Below are 25,047 nucleotides of genomic sequence, written 5' to 3'. Positions count from 1 at the left end.
GATCAGATGGCTAATTGTGTTAGTTTTATAGGATTAACGTGGTGCCTCGTTTGGTGCCTCCAATTAGTAAATATAAGATAAGATGTAAGAAAACAAAATGAAAAAAAAGGCCTTGCACCGACAAAAGAAAATAGAAGACATAAAAAATCCTATAGTTGGCTGCCTAGTAGAGGTTGCCCTAGCCCCTGGAACTAAGCCGATCCGAAGGAGACCTCCTAATTGGCGCCTCCTGCGGCGGTTAGGGTTTATGGCGTCCATGCGCGTGCAGATATGGGCCAGCCCAGCGAAACGACGTGATCTATCGCCCACTACGCAATGGTTTGATTTGGGTCACCGGCTGACCAGTCGACGGAAAAGGGCGCAAAAAATAGAAATAAATCAATAAAAATAATATGTGAATTAAAAAGGTCAACAGATTTGAAAAACTTTCACACATTCAAAAAGGGTACACAAATTTGTAAAAATTCATAAATTTTGAAGAAAAAAACAAGAATTTGAATAAAATTGTTCAATTTTTAAAAATAACTCATGAATTTGAAATAAGTTCATGAATTTTCATAAAAACTAAAAATTTGAAATTTTTTTAGCATGATTATGAAATAAATTCTAGGATTTGTATAAGAGAAAATGTTTAACATATATTAAAAATACAGCGTGTATTTGAAAAGTGTTCACTATACATTCAGAAAATGTTTATTGTACAGAAATTAAAAAAAAGTACAAAAACAAAATAGAGTAAAGAAAAACAGGACCGAAAAACCCCAAAAGGAATTATGAAAATTGAAAACCCATTTAAATCAGAATAAAAATCGAATAAAATAAAAAATAAAAGAAGGGAAAAGGAAAAATAAAAATACTTAAACAAACAAAAAAGTATACCCCTTTGGGAAGAATAAAAGAGTGTGCTGACCACAAGAACAAGACACACTTGCCGTTATATTTTATGCTAAATATTTTTTATTCAAGAAAAACTTTGAATTCAAAACATTCTGACGAGAAAATCTGGACTTTCTGAAATATTTCAAAAATTCGATTCTTAGGCCCCTAAAAATAAACCATGCTCCTCCAACCATTTGTCGCTCTTGTCGAGCACCACCTCATCGTCAATGGCCGGGACTTTTCATGAGCATCGCTGCACACAACTGGAGTTCGAGGTGCCATTTGATGCGCAACCATGATCTATGACGAAGAGCTGCGTGGAACCTCAGCTAGCGAGAGTCACCGGTACCAAACTCATGGTGGAGAAGCTAATGGTTCATATGTTATGTGTGATGGTGAGTGACTAAAGATTTACTAATTTGTGTTGTTATTTTTGCATGCATGTTGTGGATGTATATCTTTCTTGTTGCGTACAAATGGATGGTATATATAAGATGCAATGGTTCTACATGTCTTTTGCATATATAGTTTGTGTGCAGGTTGAACCCATGTTTTTGTGTTGTTGCATAAGTTAGTTACTAACTTACTATGCAACCTTTGTTTTCCTTTTGCTTTTCACTTCTTGGGAAAATGGCCTCGCATTCTAGATTTTTCTACTTCTACAAACCCATCAAACGATTGTCGTTGGCTTTAAAATCTCTTTAGATGGGAAAACATCTTATGTACTTCGAATGCTTATTGGTGCTCTATGCGATTGCACATAAGGACCGTCTGGATGGACAGAGTGAGCATATTGTCGTCGTCTTGGAAAAATAATCACACCCGAGCAAGGTGGTAAGGCCACAAGATATTGACCAACATCAATGCTATAAAAGATGTGAAAGCACTCCTTTGTTCCAAATAATTGAATTTCTAGATTTGTCCTAAGTCAAACTTCTGTATATTTGACTGTATCTATATAAAAAATGTCTATATCTACAACACATCGAAAGTACATTTAATAATGGATCTGATATAACTAATTTGATCTCCTAGATGTTTATATATTCGGAACAAGGGATTAGGTACTAGGCTAAAAAACTCCACCGTGATGCCAAGCTAGCACATTAACTTTTCTATATACATCTATAACTTAATTAGAAAATTTTCCTCCAGAAAGAAAAGAAAGGGAAGTGTTGTCGAATATCCATTTCGGCCCCCGAGCTCATCTGATCTTGGTGAATAGTAAATCAAAATAAATACTAAAATATTCAAAAAATTCCGCATTGTTTTTGCATGGAAGACATTGTAGTGTGTGAGGTCTGCTCCAAATTACAGCGTATTTGGACATCTGAGCAGCTCTCAGAAAAAAAAAATTCGGTCCCGAACTGTGCACGAACAGTAAACTTTTTCACATTTCCCTTTTTTTTCCTGAGAGCAGCTTGGATGTCCAAATGAGCTGAAATTTGGCACAAACCTCACGCACTAACACATCTTCCATGTAAAAAAATCAAAATTGTTTGAATTTTTCTAGTATTTTTTTCTGAATTTTCTGTTAATGCGCAGGTTCAGATGAACTCGGGAACCATTTATCTGCTCTCAAGTGTTGTAATTAATCCAACCAACAATGTACAAGCAGCATATATATATATATATATATATATATATATATATATATATATATATATATATATATATATAGTGGCTGCACCCACCTTCGGTGCACCCACGCAAAAAAAAACATAGCAAAAGATTTCTATAAATTCTTAAACTTTGTGGGAATGTTTATCAGCAAATGTTATGGGGGTTTGCAAAATTTGGTGGTCAAATAACATTCGAGGAGCTCTCTACAAAAAAGACAATTACAAAATCTGCTCAAACAGTGCACTTACATTTTGACTAATTTTTAGTTAATTTGTCCTTTTTGTAGAGAGCTCCTCGAATGTTATTTGACTGCCAAATTTTAATCATTCACATAATTTTTTTTTGTTTTGAAATGTTTGGCTATGTTTTCTTGCGTGGATGCACCGTGGGTGCACCGAGCTGAGGTGTAGAAAAACCTATATAAGCTCGGCTGGCAGAGATTTTTGTCTCGCGTTGACAGTGACACCCAACCGCAAGATTCTGCAGACAGAGCTGGAGCCTACTAAGCTTCGACAGAGCACTGAGGGGTGTAGCAAGATGGCAATGGTGGACGCGGAGGCTCCCTTCCTTACGGAAGACGCGGTCGATGAGCCACCGCTTGCCAGCGTCTCCGACTTCCGTGGCCGCCCCGTCTACCGCAGCACTTCCGGCGGGTGGCGCTCCGCCCTCTTCGTCGCCGGTATGTACTACACGCGCACGCACTGTCTTAGCTAAGCTTTTGATTGGGTGGCGCCAACTAATTAATCTGCTATGGATACGGGCCGGCCGGTGGCATGCATGAAGTGATGGAGGTCGTCAGCGCTTTCGCCTACTACGGCGTGTCGGCGAACCTGATCACGTACCTGACGGGGCCGCTGGTCCACTCCAACGCCGCCGCGGCTACCGCCGTGAATGTCTGGTCGGGAACGGCCACCCTGATGCCGCTGCTGGGCGCCTTCGTCGCCGACTCGTGGCTGGGGCGCTACCGATCCATCATCCTCGCCGGCACTCTCTACGTCCTGGTATGGAAACCAAGTAGAAATCCTCCTTCATTTAACTGTTTCTACATTTCTACTTACGGCACACTCGATCAGTAGGCCACGACCTTGAATACTGAAACTCGTTGCTTTCAAATCTATTTAATCTAAAAAATAATCGATTGTGTGGAGTAGAATGCAATAATGCAACTTTCAAAAAGGCTGATTTCTCGCACTCAAAAATGGCTGATGTGATGTGCCATCAACTAACGGTAGGTTGATCACCAAATATGGATTTTTTTCTGATACGGATCAATCATGTATGTATTTATTATATAATGACGTGATGTACTTGCCATATATAAAAAAATAGTTGTAAGAACTAGTATCTTTAAGTAATCAAGGAACAACGGCAGGGGCAACATGACTACTTTTTTGGGTGAAAGGACTATTAATGCCTACAGATCTAAAAGAATAGCACTGACAAGGTTTTAGCGTTGCCTCGTGGCGACAGTCTAAAAAGTTTATAAGCCTAAAGCTATAGTCCAATATAGGCATGTTTGAAATTCAAGTTAAGTAATATGTGTTCCTAGAATGGATGTCTTATGATATACTCCCTCCGTCCAAAATAAGTGTCTCAACTTTAGTACAAAGTTAAGACACTTATTTTGGGACAGATGGAGTAAAACATACCTCAAAATTATTTATTTTCTATTTTTGAATTACGAATTTCTGCTACATTTTAAAGTACATGTCACTTAAATGTCCTTCATGTGTTAGGCTTTACTTATTCTTGGCAGTTCTCCTTTGAAAGATTGACCATGACACTAGTGCAGAACCGGGCAATAGCATCGGTTCGTAAGGCCCTTTAGTGCCGGTTCCATAACCGGCACTAAAGTGTGGGCACTAAACCCCCCCCCCCCCTTTAGTACCGGTTCAGCACGAACCGGTGCTAAAGGGCAACCACGTGGCACGAGCCAGCTCCGGGGGCCGGGAGCCCTTTAGCACCAGCCGGTACTAAAATGTTTGGGGGGTTTTTGGTTTTATGATTTCTTTTTCATTTAATTTTGTGTTTTCCATTTTAATTCTTTTTCGTTTGCTGGTATTTTACGATACTACACATTGTACACGTTATGCATATATATATATATATATATATATATATATATAGAATTTCTAGTAGAACCAATCATATATATATCATCAATGTCTCACAAACCACCATATTAATTCACACATACACACATGTATGACTATATATACAATTTCTCCTACATATGCATGTTGCCTTCGGAGCCAGTGGCATTAGCCTAATTGGTGCCTTCGGAGCACGATGACAATTGGAAGTGGTTCATGAGGGCGGTAGCGGGTAATAGTATTCTCCCTTCGGATTTATGACCTGGTCAAGCAAAAATCCCGCTATTTCCTCTTGAAGTGCTTCTACGCGCTTCGTTTCTAGGAGCTTGTCCCGCACATCTGTGAACTGTTAAGAAGAAGATCAATATGCATGTGTATTAGTTGTGTGACTAGATACCGATAATGGTGTAAAAATTGTGAATAGTGTTATGACAAGCGTACCCATTCCTGTCTTTGAGATCTGCTCCTTTCGGACGCCATCATGCGAATGTTCTCGCAAACGCAGAATGCACACAGATCAGTCCCCTGCGCCTGCTTCAGGGCCTTTACGAGAATGGAATTTGATCAGATAATAATTAATCAAGCATGATAATTAAAGAGATGGCAGCTAGCTAGCTAGCTAGTACTACTTAATTACTTACCTTGGGTCGAAACCATATCAGCTGCCGTTTCCATTCGCCTGGAGTGACGTTGATGAACCTTGCCCAAGCCCTGCCCGCCGACAAAGAAAATGAATAAAGGGGCTATTAAATAGTTCATATCATGAAATGACGAACTAAATAGGCCGAGATATATAGTTAATAATGATTGAAATTACCTGTTGACTATCCCAAACAAGATGTTATAGTCACTATTTGCTTTGAGTAGTGAGTCCAGTATTTCAACTGTTCCGGCGTCAACTTTAATGATACACAAGATCCAGTGAAATCTGCATGCACACACGTTTGCATGTCTTAATTAAGCGGGCATATGTAAGCAAAAACATGTAGCTAGCTAGTAGGCAAAAACAGAGAATTTGTAGTAGAAGACAGTGTGACTCACTGGAAGTTGTAAGGAAGTAGTATATCTTCATTGTATTTGAGGCGCTTCAAGAACTCTAGCATGCTGTCCTCTACCTGCTTTTCATGATGTGGATTTATTTTCCATGTGTATTCATTAACGGTGTTTGGGTCAATGAACCCAATGCCATAGCGTCCACCTTTTCTCATTTCATACATCTTCATCCTGCATAATACCACAGAAAAGAATATAGTGAGGATAATTACAGGTAATGATTGATCAAAAGGATCACTACAGCTAACTTGAGACTTAAATTACAGAAAGAAATCACTTACAGACAATAGCAACTGACGATAGATTTGTCGAGTGTGTCTTGATCGTATAACTGAAACAGTTCATTATACTCAACGGTCACAGGTTTCTGATGGTAGTAATGATCCTTCTTGACTTGCACCATGAGGGACTCTCGATCGGATCTTTTGGTAATGTCCATGTACCATTGATGCAATTTATACATTCTCGTTGGGAGCTTCTTGACCTCTTTTGGCTTGACCAAAGGTTGGCCCCGGGCATATTTCCGTTTTATTTCCTCCTCTCTAAGCACATGCATGAGCTCGATCTCGAGGAGTTGTCCAATAGTGATGTTGAGAATTTCAACCTGCATTATATGCTCCTTGGTTATTACCACATCGCCCAGCTCGGGAACGTAAACTGTTTGCCCACAATAATATTGGGCGCGCGTACTGTCACGTGTTGTTGGCACAACAAGCGGGGGGATCGATTGCGCCGCCTGTTCTCCCAGCTAGGCAACGATTTTCCCGCATTTTTTGACAGCTGCTTGTTGTTTGCTCGAGCTCGAGCTCGCCTCCTTCTGTAGACGTGCTCGATTTAACTTCCTGATGTGGCGCTCATAGTCTGTGTCAACAGGCTTAGGAGCTGGTGGTTGAGCCATACGAATGAAGTGGTCAATCTTTTCCACAGGCACTTTCTCCCTTGGCGGCGGTGGCGGTTTCGGTCCAAAATGGGCGTCGACTTCTGCCCGCACTATGGCATTGGTTTGCTCCTGGGTCCTGTCGTAAGCCCTCTCAGGAAGAGGAGTTGTGAGGTTTGGACCATATTTATATCGCTTGCCTCCGCCTGTACTTCCTGTACTATGACCTCGACTCATACCGCTACGCACCATAGCTGCGGGGTGTCTCTTCTGCGATTGCTGAGGTGGCGGAGACGGCTGACGGGGCTGAGTTGGACGAGGAGGAGTGGCCTGAAGCTGTGCCGGACTTGGAGGAGGAGTGGCCTGAGGTTGTGCCGGACTTGGAGGAGGAGTGGACGTCTGACGTTGTGTCGGACTTGGAGGAGGAGTGGCCTGACACTTTGCCGGACTTGGAGGAGGAGGAGTGGCCTCACGCGTTGGTGGACTTGGAGGAGCGGGAGTCTGCTGTCTCGGTGGCGGACTTCGACGAGGAGTCGGGTGACGCGGTGTCGGTGGCCTTCGAAAGATGATGCAATCCTTTCTCCATAGGATGATACGATGTTTGGCCTCTCCGAGTGTGTGCTCCTCGTCACCTCCAGGAATGTCAAGCTCTAGCCCCGAATATTGGTCCACCACCTCATCAACCATGACACGAGCATAGCCTGCTGGAATCGGGTTGCAATGGAAGGTTGCATCGGGGGAATTTGTATAAGCAACGACGTCCGCCACCTTCATGGATATGTTCTTCATTTTGAAGTGTAGCTCGCAGTTAGTGTTCTCCATGATGTCATCCACGGGGTATCTATCCAGCATTGTGACAAACGGGGCGGAACCCACGCTGCTTCTCGGCATGGATGGGGCGGTGGTATCCAATGCTGGATCATCCGCTAGCTGTTGCAGCTGCTGAGACCCCCTTTGCTGGCTAAGTGAGTCGATCTGCTCCTGCTGCCGCTGGAATTTGACTGCCAAGTCCGCGTGCTTTGATTCTAGGCCTTGAAGGCATTCATAGTCCAGCTTCCTCTTCTCCTCCTCCATCTTCCTTTGCTTCTCCTCCGCAATCTTCCTTCTCGCACGGGTTCTGTAGTCGGCGTTCCAGTCCGAAAACCCCTCATACCACGGAATAGCGCCCTTGCCTCGTGTTCTTCCCGGGTGTTCAGGATTTCCCAGGGCACGCGTAAGCTCGTCGTTCTCTCTGTTGGGCTGGAACACCCCCGTTCGAGCCTCTTCTATTGCAACAAGTATCTTATCGTCGGCTCCGTTCAGACATGCCTTCGTCGAAACTTTGCCTGTCTTCGGGTCCAACTCCCCCCCATGCGCATAGAACCAAGTCCTGCACCTGGGGGGCCAGCTCTTAGTAACCGGAGTGACACCTGCATCCTCCATCTCTTTCTTAGACTTATCCCACTTAGGCATTGCCACCGCGTAGCCACCTGGCCCCAGCTTATGGAACTTATCCTTTTTTTTGGCATTCTTCTTGTTTATTCTCGACCGTTCCTTAGCTAATTCTGAATCCTTGAATTTCACGAAATCGTCCCAATGAGCACTTTGATTCTCTAGTGTTCCCTCGAATACTGGAGTCTTCCTTCCATCCTTGATGTACTTGTCTCATACACAATTCTTGTGGTTGTTGAATGCAACCGCCATCTTCCTAAGAGCGGCGTCCTTGACTTTCCCCACATCTGCATCTGTGAAATGATCTGGTAGGGTGAAATGTTCCATGAGAGTACCCCAAAGCAGTTTTTTTGTCTGTTGCCGACAAAAGTAACATTTGGACGTGGCTTTGCTGGCTCTCTCCATTCTTGAAGGGAGATCGGGAGTTGGTCCTTCACAAGAACTCCGCACTGATGAACGAACTTGTCCGCAATCTTCTTAGGCGCTAATGGTTCGCCATTTGGTCTGATTGCCTCGATATTGTACTTTACGCCCTCCTTCAACTTTTTGTTCGGGCCTCGTTTCGCCCTATTGCCTGAAGATTTGCTCGATCCGGATGGCTGAAAGAAGAAATATCGATTCGTTAATATATCTTCAACTCATTTAAAACATGTGATGATCACCAAATGCCTGCTTATATAAATATATATACCTCGCCGGTCTTTGTTGTTTCAGGATCAACATTTTCTTCGTCATCGTCATAATCGTAGTTCATGACTTCATCAATTCGGTCGTCGCGATCGAATATCATATCACCCTCTCCGGTGTTGTTTAGAAATTCGGAGCTGTCATAATCTTCTTCATTCTGATCATCATCTGGCCCGCGTATCATATCAAACATGGTCTATTCTCCCTCTCTGTCGGTATTGTCCGCCATAGCTTTTATTTAACTAATCCAAAAGAAATATAAAACAATTTAGTATTCAAATTACATCATCTCGAATAATAGATATAATCTCGAATACATCGTCTCAAATAATAGATATAATCTCGAATACATCGTCTCAAATAATAGATATAATCTCGAATACATCGTCTCGAATAATAGATATAATCTCGAATACATCATCTCCAATAATATATAATATTGAATAGTACATCACTGGCTAGGTGTCTAATTAAAGATCGAATACTACAGAAGAATCTAGGACACTCGCGGTTCCTACGGCGCGGGCGGTGGACACCCAAAGAGAAGGAACCCTCACAGGATCATAGCTGAAGTGAGATCCCTGAAGAAACTGCCAGGTATTGGAGAACCTGCCACCCTCTAACGCAACCATGTAGCGATGGACGTGCTCGTCCTCCTCCCTGACACGGCGACGTACCACCTCCGGCGGGGCCGGCTCCCTCTGCACCGAAACTGGCCCATGTGAACGCCACCAAACGAGATCAGGGTCGACGACGGGACCCGGGGCCGGGTTCCTCATCAAGCGGCGCGCCCCTCCAGGCAGCACCTCCCAGTGCCAGCCCGGCGGAGCCCAGTCCCGGACATGGGTCGGCCGGACGTCGTCGCGGACGGGTCGACGGCGAGGATGCGGGCCGGGCATCGTCGAGAACAAATACTAGCTATATGCCTGCAAAAAGTAACATTTTTTTAATGATTGGATTTTGATAACTAAAATTTCTAACATTTCTATATAACACTAATTATGCTATCATTGCATATGTCAAAATTTTATATGCTATTTCATACTAATTAAGCATCTAACACTAAAAACAGAAAACACAACTTCTATACATCCATTAAAAAACTGGAAAACAACATTATATAAAAAATTTCCATACTAATTAAACACTAATTATATCCATCTAACATGCATTCATACATATATACTAGTGAAAAGATAATAATCTAAAAAATCTAAACTAATTAAACATACAAAATACGTATATACTAATATATACATGCATTCATTCATACATATGTACGTGTGTGTGTGTGTGTTCATCATGCTTGTGTGTGTGTGTATGGGCTCGGGGAGGGGCGGCGCCCATGGTGGCCGCCGGGGGCGAGGGAGAGGGGTTAGAGGGGGAGAGCTCACAGCGGGGCGACGGCGACGGCGAGGCGACGGCCGGGGGCGGCGACGGGCCGGGGCGTGACGCGGGGGTGGCGACGCGGGGACGACGCGACGGGGACGGGCCCGGGGCGGCGACGGAGACGAGGGCGGCGACGGGGACGGGGGCGGCGAAGGGGACAGGGGCGGCGACGGCGACGGCGTCGACCGATCGGGGCGCGCGGGCGGTGCTTCAATGGGGAAACAGAGGAAGAAACAGAGGGAGAATGAAATTTTTCGAAGTGTTGTATATATAGAAGGCACCTTTAGTACCGGTTGTAGCCACCAACCGGTACTAAAGGCCTGTTTTGGCCAGGCCAAGCGGCGGGAACCGCACCCCCTTTAGTACCGGTTGGTGGCTCCAACCGGTACTAAAGGGAGTGCCACGAACCGGTACTAAAGGGGGTGCGCTGGCGCAGGTGCGGTGCGGCAAGTTTAGTCCCACCTCGCTAGCCGAGGGGCGACCGCACTGGTTTATAAACCCCCGTGCGGTAGCTCTCTCGAGCTCCTCTCCAAAGCAGGCCTACTGGGCCTACATGTTCTGTGCTGCCCTGTGGGCCTACTGGGCCTTTGCGGGCCTGCATCCTGGCCCAACAACGGGTTGGGTTTCTAGTCGTATGCAGGCCGCCCTGGCCTAGTAGGCGGGCTTTTTATTTTTATTTTTCTTGCTTTATTTATTTTTGAGTTGTATTTTTGTGTATTTAGAGTTTCTTTGTGAATATTTTTGCTTTAGGTACAAAAAATTACAAACTTTCTGTTAGTGCTCGTAGTTTTCAAATTTGAATAGTTTAAATTTTGAATTATTTAAAATTAGTGTGAATCACTAGTTTGTGAATAACTTAACTTTAAAAATCAGTAAAGGCATGAAAGAATTTGTTTGCACATAAAATTTCTTCGCGTTTCAAATGCCAAAACACATAATTAACTACCCTAACTATTACAAAGATTCCCTTCTGGGTGTGAAACACAGAAGAAAGTGATGATTGCGAAGCCGATCACATCCCAGATCTTTGGGTGTGAAACTTTTTCTTCGCGTGTGTCCCTTTGCGCCGTAACCATGGAAAATCTTCATCATTTAACGGGATGCTCGGGTCAATATTCACTGTGAATGGAGCAATTTCATCAAACTTTTCATAATCTTCTGACTTGTCTGTCTTGTCATCCACTCCCACGATGTTTCTCTTCCCAGAAAGAACTATGTGCCGCTTTGGCTCATCGTACGATGCATTTGCTTCCTTATCTTTTCTTTTTCTTGGCTTGGTAGACATGTCCTTCACATAGAAAACCTGTGCCACATCATTGGCTAGGACGAATGGTTCGTCTGCATATGCAAGATTGTTGAGATCCACTGTTGTCATTCCGTACTGCGGGTCTTCCGTTACCCCGCCTCGTGTCATATTGACCCATTTGCACCGAAACAAAGGGAGCTTCAAACCACGTCGATAGTCAAGTTCCCATATGTCCTGTATATAACCATAATATGTTTCCTTTTCCGTCTTGGTTTCTGCATCAAAGCGGACACCACTGTTTTGGTTGGTGCTCTTCTTATCTTGGGCGATCGTGTAAAATGTATTACCATTTATCTCGTACCCTTTGAAAGTCATTATATTCGAAGATGGTAGCTGGGACAGCAAGTACATGTCATCTTCAATAGAGGTATCATGCATGGTACGTGTCTGCAACCAGCTGGCGAAACTCCTGGTTTGTTCACGTGTAATCCAGTCATCAGACCGCTCCGGGTGTTTGGAGCGTAGCAAATTCTTGTGTTCATCCATATACGGAGCCACCAAGGCGGAATTCTGTAGAACCGTGTAGTGTGCTTCAGTGAGAGAATGTCCGTCCATACATATTATTTGTTCCCCTCCTAGCGTGCCTTTTCCATCCAGTCTGCCCTTATGCCGCGATTCAGGAACACCAATCGGCTTAAGGTCAGGAATAAAGTCAATACAAAACTCAATGACCTCCTCATTTTGACGGCCCTTGGAGATTCTTCCTTCTGGCCTAGCACGGTTATGAACATATTTCTTTAAGACTCCCATGAACCTCTCAAAGGGAAACATATTGTGTAGAAATACAGGACCCAAAACGTTAATCTCTTCGCATAGGTGAACTAGGACGTGCGTCATAATGTTGAAGAAGGATGGTGGGAACACCAACTCGAAACTGACAAGACATTGCACCAAATCATTCTCTAACCTTGGTATGATTTCTGGATCGATTACCTTCTGAGAGATTGCATTGAGAAATGCACATAGCTTCACAATGGCTAATCGAACGTTTTCCGGTAGAAGCCCCCTCAATGCAATCGGAAGCAGTTGCGTCATAATCACGTGGCAGTCATGAGACTTTAGGTTCTGGAACTTTTTCTCTGCCATGTTTATTATTCCCTTTATATTCGACGAGAAGCCAGACGGTACCTTAATACTGAGCAGGCATTCAAAGAAGATTTCCTTCTCTTCTTTGGTAAGAGCGTAGCTTGCATGACCCTGATGTATGCCGTCTTTTCCGTGCATACGTTGCTGGTCCTCCCGTGCCTCAGGTGTATCTTTTGTCTTCCCATACACGCCCAAGAAGCCAAGCAGGGTCACACAAAGATTCTTCGTCACGTGCATCACGTCGATTGCGGAGCGGACCTCTAGGTCTTTCCAATAGGGCAGGTCCCAAAATATAGATTTCTTCTTCCACGTGGGTGCGCGTCCGTCAGTGTCATTCGGAACAGGTTGTCCACCAGGACCGTTTCCAAAGACCACCTTCAAATCCTTGACCATATCATGTACATCAGCACCAGTACGGTGGCGAGGCTTCGTCCGGTGATCCACCTCACCTTTGAAATGCTTGCCTTTCTTTCTTACGGGATGCCTGCTCGGAAGAAATCGACGATGTCCCAGGTACACATTCTTCTTACAATTAGCCAAATATATACTGTCGGTATCGTCCAAGCAGTGCGTGCATGCGCGGTATCCCTTGTTTGTCTGTCCTGAAAGGTTACTGAGAGCAGGCCAATCATTGATGGTCACGAACAGCAACGCCTTTAGGTCAAATTCTTCCCCCATGTGCTCATCCCACGCACGTACACCTGTTCCATTCCACAGTTGTAAGAGTTCTTCAACTAATGGCCTTAGGTACACATCAATGTCGTTGTCGGGTTGCTTAGGGCCTTGGATGAGCACTGGCATCAGAATGAACTTCTGCTTCATGCACAACCAAGGAGGAAGGTTATACAAACATAGAGTCATAGGCCAGGTTCTATGGTTGCTGCTCTGCTCCCCAAAAGGATTAATGCCATCTGCGCTTAGACCAAACCATACGCTCCTTGCGTCATCTGCAAACTCCTTCCTGTACTTTCTTTCGATTTTTCTCCACTGCGACCCGTCAGCGGGTACTCTCAACTTTCCGTCTTTCTTACGGTCTTCTCTGTGCCATCGCATCGCCTTGGCATGCTCTTTGTTTTGGAACAAACGTTTCAACCGTGGTATTATAGGAGCATACCACATCACCTTGGCAGGAATCTTCTTCCTGGGGGCGCTCGCCCTCGACATCACCAGGGTCATCGCGGCTGATCTTATAGCGCAATGCACCACATACCGGGCAAGCGTTCAAATCCTCGTACTCACCGCGGTAGAGGATGCAATCATTAGGGCATGCATGTATCTTCTGCACCTCTAACCCTAGAGGGCAGACAGCCTTCTTTGCTTCGTACGTACTCTCGGGCAATTCTTTGTCCTTTGGAATCATATCCTTTATCATTACCAGCAACTTTCCAAATCCCTTGTCAGATACACCATTCTCTGCCTTCCATTGCAGCAATTCCAGTGTGGTGCCCAACTTTTTCTTGTCACCTACGCAATTCGGGTACAACAATTTTTTGTGATCCTCTAACATGCGCTGCAACTTCTTCTTCTCCAAATCACTTGCGCAGTTTCTCTTTGCATCGGCAATGGCCCAACCTAGATCATCAACGGGCTCATCTGATGCCTCTTCTTCAGCTTCTTCCCGCATTGCCGGCTCAGCTTCTTCCTGCATTACCGGCTCATCTTCATCCCCCATTGTTGTATCATCGTATTCAGGGAACCCATGGCCAGGATAGCTGTCGTCGTCCTCTTCTTCTTCATTGTGTTCCATCATAACCCCTCTTTCTCCATGCTTGGTCCAAACATTATAGTGGGGCATGAAACCGGACTCAAACAGGTGGACGTGAATGGTTCTTGACGTAGAGTAATTGTGACCATTCTTACAGCCAGCACATGGACAAGGCATAAAACCATCCGCCCGCTTGTTTGCCTCAGCCGCAAGCAGAAAAGTATGCACGCCCTCAACGAACTGGGGAGAGCATCGGTCATCGTACATCCATTACCGGCTCATCTTCATTACACAACACCGAATAGACCAAATTAATATAAGTTCATACATAAAGTTCATACATAAAGTTCATACAACACTTAAATGCAACAAACAAATAACTCTCTAGCTAAAGCATTTAAATGCAACAACAAATGCGATCAAGATCGCAACTAAGGTAACAATTGATCCAACAACATAATGATACCAAGCCTCACTATCGATGGCATATTTTCTAATCTTTCTAATCTTCAAGCGCATTTTCTCCATATTGATCTTGTGATCATCGACGACATCGGCAACATGCAACTCCAATTCCATCTTCTCCCCCTCAATTCTTTTCAATTTTTCTTTCAAGTACTCGTTTTCTCTTTCAACTAAATTTAACCTCTCGACAATAGGGTCGGTTGGAATTTCCGGTTCACATACCTCCTAGAAAAAATATCTATGTCAACTTGATGGGCATAATTTGTCATAAACACGAAATGCAACTAGTTTTAAAAGAGAATATATATACCACATCCGAATCATAACAAGGACGAGGGCCGACGGGGACGGATATCAAAACCATGGCACTATATGTATAACAAACAACGTACGGGTAAGATAATTATACGAGTAACTATATATCCAAATCACACAAACATCAATTTTTATATAAAATTTCATGAACAAGAGGCTCACCACAAGGTGGTGCCGGCGACGGGACGGTGCGGGCGATCGACGGTGGTTACGACGGAGATTTAGAAGGCACTAAGTAAACCACACCTACATATGCAAACTAAGTGTTATTTTTGACCTCAAATTGCATATAAATCAAATACTAGCACATATATATATTTCCTCCCAAATTACTAAACTCACAAATTAATCACTATATAAAGCATTGCAAGAGCTAATCTAGCAATGAGAGATGAAAGGACAAAGTTGTTAACCTTTGTGATCATTTGAATGGATGGGGGCCTTGAAATCTTGACAAATTTTGGGCAAAATGTGTGATGAGCTCGAGAGGAAGAGGGGAAGAACAGAGAGGAGAGGGGAAAGGGGAAGAACAGAGCGAGCTCGGGTGGACGAAGGGTTTATGTAGGACGACCTTTAGTACCGGTTCGTGCCAAGAACCGGTACTAAAGGGGCTGGAGGGGCCCAGTCTGACAACATCCTGCCACCACTCTCATTAGTACCGGTTCGTGGCGCGAACCGGTGCTAAAGGTTCGCCACGAACCGGTACTAATGAGAGCGGCCCGGCTAGCCGTTGGAACCGGCACTAATGTATACATTAGTGCCGGCTCAAATACAAACCGGCACTAATGTGCTTCACGTTTGACCCTTTTTCTACTAGTGTGATGACCTTACACATTATAGTATCAATATTTTAAATTTAACATTTTCTTTTGTACAAATTATGTTCTTATATATAATCTTTTTGAACAATCAAACGGGCAGCCGCAATTGCGCACTTTTGGTTTCAAGCCGATGCCCACCTTACCAAAGTATTAGCTTGCGCCAGACATCCTTCGCCAAATATTTGGGTGGCAACTCCCTTTGATGTTCATGTAAAGAAGCTCCCATTGAACATCCAGGGTTTTCTTTCAGATTTTCCGATCTTTTCATTCCCTTTTTTCAGCCATCCTCGCATGATAAACTCTGGTGACAATATTTCATGCAGTGCATGGATTTGGTACAAGTACGTAAGAAGATTCAAATCCACCTCAGTCCTCAATCATCTCTTGTATCGCGATTCACATTCATGACTTAACCTTTTTTGGGTGGAGATCTAGTTGCATGCATTTTGTAGCTGACTGGTCCTGATCATAGGATCGAATAAAATTAGTTGCCAACCGAACAGGTCTATCCATTTTGCCAAATATTTGGTAAATGGCAATGGTTGCAATCCAAATGATTGGTTCTTTTCAAATATTTGGTAATTCCCTTGTTTTGGCGATACCAAAATTTTGGTAGGGATATTGGGGATCAAACCATACATACCCATTAACTCTAAAGGACCAAATAATGAAGTCGATGAGAATATTCCTAATAGTGTACTAACAGAGTGTCTTTCGTTAAACTTTGAGTATTTGTGCAAGTTTTCATCCTCCATCAAACGACTCCCTAGCGACAAGGTTTTTCCTGCCTCCCTCTGTCGCTACTGCCGATCTCTCTCATCTCCTATGGCCTTAGGCCATGGAGGCATGGTGGATCTTGACCCTTGACAGCAGGAGCGCTCCTGCTCGGTTTTTAGTATGTTTAGGGTTCGTATCCCGCTTTGGAAGGTGAGGAGGCAGCGACTCCCTAAAGATGGAATAAGGTCCTCCCCACCTAGCCCCCCCCCGCCCTGATGGAGCGTTTAGCATTGGGGGGGGGGATGAGGAGGTGTTTCACCGGCGGATCTCGCGGGAATCGATCGGTGTTTGTCTTTGCTGGATCTTCTTGGACCTGGTCTTCGTTTGGCTGCGATAGTGTGCCTACAAGTTAGATCCTTACGACATGCAGTTCTCATGAGGCGGGAGCGATGGAGGCGGCGTGCCTTCGGCTCGCTCCGGTGCTTATAATCTTCGCTAGGTGTCTACAAACATGGATGCAATTTCTCTCACATCTAGTATTCTTTGTAATCCCATGTTGTTTGATGAATAGATCAGAAGTTTTTCCCATGAAGCAAAAAACAAAGAGCGTTTCATTGCGGAAGACGCAAGAATTCTTGGATTCCCAAATATTCCACAGAATGGAAAGAGCCACTGATGGCCATAAGTTATTGTCGAGGATGAGCCGGAAGGGGACATCCCAAAGGCAGTCAATGGAGGTGAGCATTGGGAGCCTTACCACACGGACATTGGATGAATAAGTTGAGTACATCCTCGCAGCGGGCATCACATCTTGGGAAGGATGTATTGTGGATGTTCTTGTGTAAGAGGTTGCATTTTGAATTTAGTGCATCTTTGAAGAGTAGTCATCCAAAAAATTATACTTTGACTCGCATCTTGGAGTTCCAAATAAGAGGGGCGTTGGAGTCTTTGTCCTGCTCAATCGTGAGGAAGGAGTAAGCATGCTTGTAGGGGAAGGGGTCCGGATTAGGAATCATTCATCATTTCTATCATTTGGAGCAAAATCATGCAATAAAGATAGCACATCATCTAACTCGAACAAGGCAACATTAGTAATGTGGTTTCGTAGGCTAGACAATAGCCCGTTTTGCATGATCCGTGAGACACCATAAGGGGTTTGTCTGAGGAGCCAAGTATATTCCTAGAAGAAGGTGGTAAGACCATTATTGGTAAGAACAAAGGAGATATGTTAGGGAGTGGGTTCATGGTTGTTTGCGGTTATCCAGATGAAGGAGGGGTTGGTGTGTTTATAAACAATTGTGTGGGAGTAGCGAAGGTCACCTTGCCACCCAAGTTTCCCTTGGGGCTGCCAACATGGGACACTATGGGCAGCATTGCCCACATGGAAGTAGGGCGTAGGCCGATGAGGAACCTTCTAGAACATCCTAGTAGCTTCTAAAACCTTTTGACACCTTTCGGGACACTTCTGATCATCACGGGGACATTCCAGGACTTCCCGGGATACTTTTGAGATCATCCGGAGCACCTTCAAAAGTTCTTTTTCACAATCAATTATCTCCTAGTTCTCTTAGAAACCAATAGTGGTTAAGCGTGAGACCCTATAGGTTTGAAATCATGCAGACATCACCTAGAACACCCTTCGGTCAATAATTATCAATAGGTCTGGACACCCTTAATAATTCTCGCATATTCACGAGGATCTTCATCGAGCAAACCTGACTTTATCGCATACAATTCTCTTTGCTTCAGGACATGTTATAAAACCCGATGCGAGACTTTTATTGGTGTCCCCGTGATCAACACTTTGATCACTATACCTAGTTATCCTCGTTACCAATTTCGTTCTCTTTTCTGTTTCTTCATTCTTTTATCCCTTTGATGTCAATCACTATGTCTGGCCAGACAATGTTGGATAGAGAAATATCAAGTGGGCCCAAACTGTATCGCCCCATTGTCAGATGAGCTATCCCAGTCTTGAACTATCGAGCATTGTGACATACTTCTTTGGTATACCTGTCATCTACCTTTATAATAACCCAGTTATGGTGTGACGTTGGCAAAATCAAAATTATCCATCTGATACACATGTCTATGATATTCTCATGGTCCAAGGACGCAAGTAAATGTTAACACTTCATAGAAAATGTCAATAATAATTTATACAATGCGATCTCGTAGTACTTCATAAGTCTGGTCCATCGAACACCACTGATCTCATAACAATATGTTCTCATTATTGTCTGCATCCTTGTCACACTGAAAGTGCCTATGATCACGTAAAAAGGATCATCAACAATATAAGCTAGTCCTAGAGGCTAGATTATGGTTCTTTATGGTGTCTATGTTTTCACATATGCAACTGAGTTTTCCTTTGAATCTCATATTCAATAACCATTGCTATTATATCATAGAAATATAAAATTAATTATGAGCATGAAAATAACAAAATAATCAATTTATTGTTGCCTCTAGGGCATATTTCCAATAAATGGGGAGAAAGGTGGCTTTGTGGATGTTTAATGAAAGACCAATGGCTAGCCAAAGTCATCGAGGATAGTCTTAAACTAGTTATCAACCTCTAGGAGGTGTGGGATATAATCAGTATGTCTTCTCCATATTGGAGGATGGTAGGGGTATGTTAGGGTTGAGGGGTGGGGCGTTGAAGGCCATCTGAGTGGGCTATGATCATTTGGTGTTGTACTAAGTCTAGAAAAATGATGTAGAGGTAAGAGGAGACCAGATCACCTTGATGTAGCCCATTTTGCAATTAATCCAATTTTCATGGACACCACCCAGGAGGACCACCATTTTACCGGAGGAGAGTAGTGTGTGAATCCAAGAGCACCAGGCTGGTTGGAAACCCATGTGTGTAAGAATGATGAGAAGCGAGTACCAAACAATGGAGTCAAAAGCTTAATGGGAATCGTGTTTTGAAGATCATAGTGAGTGTCTTTCTGGAGTGATGCCAGGTAAATAAAATTCTCTCAGGTAGACATGCCATTGATGAATCCAGCTTGATCACCATGAGGAAGGAGGGGGGTTAGTGGGTTTAGACTGGTAGTTAGAAGCTTGGCAATGGCTTTGGGCAGGCAATTTTTGAGAGGGATGTGTCAATAGTCATTGGCAGATCTACCAATGATGCCCTTGCAGAGGAGAATCGTATGTGCTCTATTGAAACCCTCTAGATGGACAATCTGGTTGTGAAAGTCCCGAAAGAAGGGGAGAACTATGTATTTTATGAAGTGTTATTACATTCTATAGAAACTGGGCCCAGAACCATCTAGTGTAGAGCTAACATTGGGGTTCATATGTAGAAAGGCATAGTACACTTCCTAGTTTGACAAAGGGGCATCGAGTCAGGAAAGTTGTGGAATGGAGGTAGGGCAAATGTCTTGGAGGGAAAAACACCAAGAGGTGATTTTGGGGGTACAGATGAGGTCGCGGTAGTAGGATTTTAGGAAATTTACCTTTTGGTCGTGTGAAAAGAATTCGAGGCCATTGAAATTTTACATTGAAGATAAATTTATAATTCCAAACAATCATTCATTAATTAAGAAGTACTCCCTACTTTCATGTTTGTAAATCCAGGGCCATCGAGGTCGATTCACTAATATTAGGATGTGTAGTCAATTACGCGTGAAAAACACCCACTCCATGTAATAGTTATCGGTTGTGTAACATGATCAATTTATTTTTCCATTGCAAGCACAAGTGTTGTCTGCCATTCTACATTAATTAGCTAGAGAGAGAGAGGGAGGGATTAATAAGATAAGTAGTTATCTCCCTTGGAAAATGACGAATTGATTCTCAGACCTCACAAACTCGATCAAAGGGAGCACTTTTGGAGATTTCATAGTGGATAAAGTGTTAGAATTAAAGCCTAATGGAATTTACTAAAGATGTGTAATTAAATTACCATGAATTTTTGCAATTTAAAGGAAGAAGAAACTTTTTATGATGTAGAACATTTTAGAGATTTTCTGAAAGACAAGGAATTGCCCTATCCATCCATTCCAACCTAAATAAAAAATTGACTACTAACTGTAATATAAGAAACAAGCAGTTTCTATTGTATTTTAGATTACGGTTTGAGAACATACAATTTGAAGTTAAAATGGGTGACATGCAATTGTATGAATTTAAGAAAATCACAATATTATTTCCTAATATCTATGACAAGACATTCATATTTGTGTCTGAGTTATATTCGTCTGATGAGCCTAACATCTCATTAAGTTTCTCTCATGTATGAAAATCATGGAATTAATAAATGCAAGTATTAGACATGTTCACTTAAATTTGATAAGTATCTCACAAATCCCTTTCAGAAGCCGATTGGTAAGGTGTGGGAGGCTTTTTTTTCCTGTCGTTACTAATCTGGTTTAGAACATATCTTCAAATTATACACGCAGAAAATGTTTCTTGCAGTTTTGGAATTGTTATTAATGGGTGGATCACTAAGCAAACGTTGACAACTATTTTTTTTACATGTGTAGGGGTATGCCATGATCACTCTAGCATGTGTGCTCACGGCGCAACATCCATCGTTATTGGGCGACACCTCTTCCCATACTTTGTCGCTGCGGGTGGCGTTCTTCTACACCTCCCTATACCTCATCGCCATCGCGCAGGGCGCAGACAATCCAAATGCATTGGCCTTTGCCGCTGACCAGTTTGATTCCAACCACCCCAAGGAATGCGCCGCCCGTAGCTCCTTGTTCAACTGGTGGTACTTCTCACTGGCTGTAAGTATTACTATTTCTGTTGGTGTAGTCGGCTACATACAGGAGAACCTTGGCTGGGGAATTGGGTTTGGCATGCTCTGCACCATCATGCTCGGTGCCTTAGTTGTCTTCTTCCTTGGCACCCCTACATACCGCCTCTATGCACCCACTCCCGGTGCTAAGAACCCCTTTGCCCTCCTTGCTCGTAGCCTTGCCGTGCTAGCCCAACATGACAATGCCACTTCAAGCTCATTGCTTGGTAACAAAAAAGAATACCAGGTAGAACAGAAAGAGGATGCGTAAAAAAGGAGGAGGCGCGTGGCATAGTACGGCTGCTGTCAATCTGGGCGGCATGCCTGGCATATGGTGTGGTGTTTGCGCAGTTCATGACACTCTTTAACAAGCAGTCCCGCACCCTGGACCGCCGCATCTTTGGCAGCCTGGAGTTCCTCCCCATATATGATTGTGTGCTGGTGCCGATGCTGAGGCGCGACAGGCACCCCGTCGGGTCTGACGCTACTACAACGTGTTGGCACGGGCATGACATTGACCCTGGGTCCCTGGCTACGATGTTGGTGGCGGCATTGGTGGAAACACGACGCCTTGAGACAGCACGCGAGCATGGGCTGGTGGACAATATTGACGCAACAGTGCCAATGTGCTGGGCGTGGTTGGTGCCACAATATGTTTTGATCGGGGTGGCAGGCGTGTTCGCGGAAGTCGGGATGCAGGAATTCTTCTACGACCAGATGCCCGGTGAGCTACGCAGCTTGGGCATGTCACTCTACTATAGCGTGATCGGCATGGGCAACTTCATCAGTGGCGCTCTGATCTCCCTGATCGACCGCATCACCAGCCGCGGTGGTGGCGACAGCTGGTTCGCGGACAATCTCAACCGTGGGCACCTCGACTACTTCTACTGGCTGCTTGCCGGCCTCAGCGCCACTGAGCTGGCGCGCTTCCTCCGGTGCTATACATTTCTACAGCCACAAGAGGCTCCGCTGAAGCAAGGACCTACCATGTACTAAAAAATGCAAAGCTCCTGCCATTCCCTTACAAAAATGTTGTTGTATACTGAAATTTGGGACGATAAATTATGAATGCGTGTCTACAAATCCAGGTGATCGATGAGCTACAAAGAATTTCTCACTCCATGAATTGGGTAGATAGAAATGTATATCCGCATACGCCAGCGCTATATTAATTAATATGGTACTTGGCTTTTCACAAAGCCCATTTCTACATGCTGTTTTTTCTTAACTATCGAAAGAATCCACTTGGTTTGGTCACCGGCGCCACATTAATCGTCTTGGGACTATTAATCACGTGGCATTGGTTACTTACTTGGTTCTAATTTCTGACTGAAGGTGCTCTCCCCTCTCCCCTCCCGACTCGCCCCCCTATGGGCGGCCGGGAGGCCCCCAGATCCCGTCGGCCAGCCCTCCCCCACTCCTCCTCCTCCTCCCTCGCCGCCGCCCAAGGGCGCGGCCAGGCGAAACCTGGTCGTCGCTGGCGGCGGCGGGGACTCGGGCCCTCTCGCTCGCATGGGGCTGACGCGGGCCGGCGCCCCCGGGCTGGAGCGTGGCGGCGGGCCGGACGCCACGGCGGATGGTGGTGGCGCTTCGGCGACTTCGCTCCCCTGCGGCAGGAGGCCTCGCGATCTGATGCGTGTCGGTCGCCAGGGACGGCGTGACCGGATCGGATCGCGGCGGCGCGGCCGGATCTATGCCCACGCCTGGGCCTTGATCGCTGGTCTGCCGTCGGCACGGTGGCGGGTGTGACTCGTCGGTAGCTGGGCAGATCCGCCGGGATTCTACCCTTGTCTGATCCTTGACAGCGCGGGCATCTCCGGGGGAAAACCTAGATCTTCTTGGAATCGAGTGATGATGGCGATTTTGCATCGTAGTCCCTCTTTAGGTCATCGTTTTGGAGTTTACTCTGGTTGAAGGGACCAGCGACGTCGGTGGCGCACGTCTGGTGGAGCAACTGCCGATGAAAATCGCGTCGACTACGATGATGGCAGACGATGACGACGTCTTAGATGTCGTTCCCTTGTCGAGGCATCGTCGTTGCAGTCTGCGTCATCAGGCTTGGGATGCTCTGGGGAAACCCTAGATCTGGGTCTTCCGGATCGGACGATGATGGCGTTTTATCGCTTTCCCTCCTGTGGGTATCGTTTTGGAGCAAGTGATGGCTAGGGGGATGGTGGAGCGGTACTTCATCTCACACACTGATGACGGCGGAGATCGGCAGCATGGCGCTGTGGAGGCTCGGCGTCCGATGCGAGGAGATGGACTCGCGCAGGAGGAGGTAGCTGTCTGGCGTCATGGTGACGTCGATGGCAGAGTGACCAGACAAGATAGAAGCCTCAATATGATCTGAAGATGGACCTGTGGAAGATGGCGGCGACGACACACGAGTGCGTCTGACCGGATTGTGCCCCAGACCCGGTATGTGGCTCGGCTGGGGCTTCCGGCTTTTGATGTTAGGCTTAGATGAGTGATTTAGGTAGTGGCCCAGCTAGCATCCCTTCATCATATGGATAGGAGTAGCGGCATATGTTGCCAAGATTGTGGATTCAGGTATATTGTTTGTAATACTTTATAAGGTCCTCGAGAATAATCAATAAAATGGCTGTATGCATCTCCCAGATGCAGAGGCCGGGGATCATCCTTCTTTTCTAAAAAAAAATGGTTACTTACTTAAGTTAGCAGGTCCACTCTTGCTACCTGCAACGACGCTTAAGTTAACTGCCGTCAGTGCTCGGTGCAGTGTGCGTATCTTACTTAATCTGCACTTGCCGCCTGCAACGCTTCCTACTTGATCGTAAGTAACTACTACGGTGCAGTTTGAGTATCTATTGGTGTGCGTGCTGTATAATACGGCTTCCCAGTTGCTAGATCCAGTATCGATATCCCCGCTCTCCAAATTCAAATCCAAAACACCTTACTGGACGTCCACTAGCTATGCACCACCACACATTTTATCGAGATCCGTGCAGCAATTTTCCAGAAAGAACACTCAACTCATCACAGTTCATGTCTTCAAGCCCCTACCAGTTTGCAAGGAAACAACTAAGATTTAGAAGATTTCTCAACTGCATACATACATGCAAACATGATCCCTTTTTATTGACACAACTATGCTGAGCATCATCATCCAATATATCCAAGTCAAGACTCTCCACATGAATTAATGAGGTAAACACTTGTAGAAAATAATGTGAAGCAAATTTTCAGTGACAATCTGGAAAGAAACAGAATTAACAAACCATGGTTATGTAAGCATTTTTGTTGACACAATCCCTTTTTTTATTGACACAATCATGCTGAGCATCATCATCCAACATACCCAAGTCAGGACTCTTGGTCTCTCTCAACATGAATTAATGAGGGTAATATTTTTAGAGAATAATGTGAAGCAAATTTTGGGTGACCATCTGGAAAGAAACATAATTAAGAAATTAGCAAGCCATGGTTATGTACGCATTATTCACCTAAAATAGAAAACATAAAAAATCCTTTACTACTTCTAATCATCAATAAATAAAACCACATATATTGTGAACATGGAAAATATGCCCACGTCTTCAATCCGCATCAGAGATCATTCACACACAAAACCCGGAGCTGAGAACATTCAATACAAGATTTTTTTTTCTTTCAGATCAGAGGTCATTCAACGAAAACCCTTCCTTTTCGCCAAAAAAAAAAGGAAAAGAAAACAAGAACTCTCCTGTGAGGCTGGCCGCAATAAACATCAATACTACTCCCTCCGATCCTAAATATAAGTCTTTTTAGATATTTCATTATAGACTACATACGGATAAAGGAACCAGTTAGCATCGCGGGGTGGATGTGACAAGGGTGGAACAGA

The 25,047-nt window shown here is 44.5% G+C and overlaps 1 long non-coding RNA gene and 1 pseudogene across 2 annotated transcripts; one reads left to right on the top strand and one right to left on the bottom strand.

Moving 5' to 3' along the window:
- Window positions 1-2,967: 2,967 nt before the first annotated feature.
- LOC147987923 (protein NRT1/ PTR FAMILY 5.10-like) lies at window positions 2,968-22,359 on the top strand (annotated as a pseudogene). Its single transcript, XR_015617742.1, has 3 exons — window positions 2,968-3,181; window positions 3,286-3,503; window positions 20,944-22,359. The product of XR_015617742.1 is annotated as a protein NRT1/ PTR FAMILY 5.10-like (transcript).
- LOC147987924 (uncharacterized) lies at window positions 14,544-15,683 on the bottom strand. Its single transcript, XR_015617743.1, has 3 exons — window positions 15,072-15,683; window positions 14,905-14,962; window positions 14,544-14,819 (listed from the first exon to the last, which is right to left on the bottom strand). It is a non-coding gene; the product is annotated as an uncharacterized LOC147987924 (long non-coding RNA).
- Window positions 22,360-25,047: the final 2,688 nt, after the last annotated feature.

The sequence above is a fragment of the Triticum urartu genome, chromosome 2A, assembly GCF_056163025.1.
Source record: "Triticum urartu cultivar PI428250 chromosome 2A, HENAU_Tu73, whole genome shotgun sequence".
NCBI classification, from domain to species: Eukaryota; Viridiplantae; Streptophyta; class Magnoliopsida; order Poales; family Poaceae; genus Triticum; species Triticum urartu.
Note: the sequence above shows the minus strand (reverse complement) of the source record. Positions and strands in the feature narration are given on the sequence as shown.